Consider the following 727-nt stretch of genomic DNA (forward strand, 5'->3'; position numbering starts at 1 on the left):
AGGGACAAGAGTCGCAGGCATTGTTACAGAAGGGGCTGGAAATGTCCTTCCCTCCTCTGTTTTCTGAAGCATTTTCTGAAGGACGGCTGTTCACCGTTGCCTAGAGACGTTCAGGGGTAGAGTTTTCTGTTGGACATAAGGGACTGACAAATATCACAGACTGGAATTAGAGACAGTGTTGTGGGGCAGAGGAGATGGAAGTCATACCCAGCTTGAAAAGGATTTGGGAGACAAGGGGGCCCACAGCCACGCAGGGTGGATGATGCGGAGACGGTGGTCAGCATCCAAACCGGCACATGGGGTCGTGTTACCTGAGAGGGTTCCAGAGTAAAGATCAACCCCGTGCACGAGGGGAGGGTGTTGCTGACCTTGACTGGACCCCATGGTAGGAGCAGAGTCAGCTTGCAGTGGATGCAGGAAGGATCTAAACACAAGCTAATGGGGATCCTGGAGGCCCGGCTTTCCCGAACGAGAATCGTTTCCTTTTATGCAGCCTGGTTTTCCAAATAGGATTGATTGTAACTGAAATGCCACTTGGGTCCAGCAGCCAGTCAGTCCCCTCTGGTACGAGAGGGCTGACTTAAGTTGATCTTTTAATTCCAGGACACACACTTCTCTGTTTTTTTTTTTTTTTTTTTTTTTTTTTTCGAGACAGGGTTACTCTGTGTAGCCCTGACTGTCCTGGAACTCACTGTGAGGAAAAGTTTACTTGGGTTCTTGGGGTCCT

This window comes from Mus pahari, chromosome 9 (genome assembly GCF_900095145.1).
Source record: "Mus pahari chromosome 9, PAHARI_EIJ_v1.1, whole genome shotgun sequence".
In the NCBI taxonomy this organism is placed as follows: domain Eukaryota; kingdom Metazoa; phylum Chordata; class Mammalia; order Rodentia; family Muridae; genus Mus; species Mus pahari.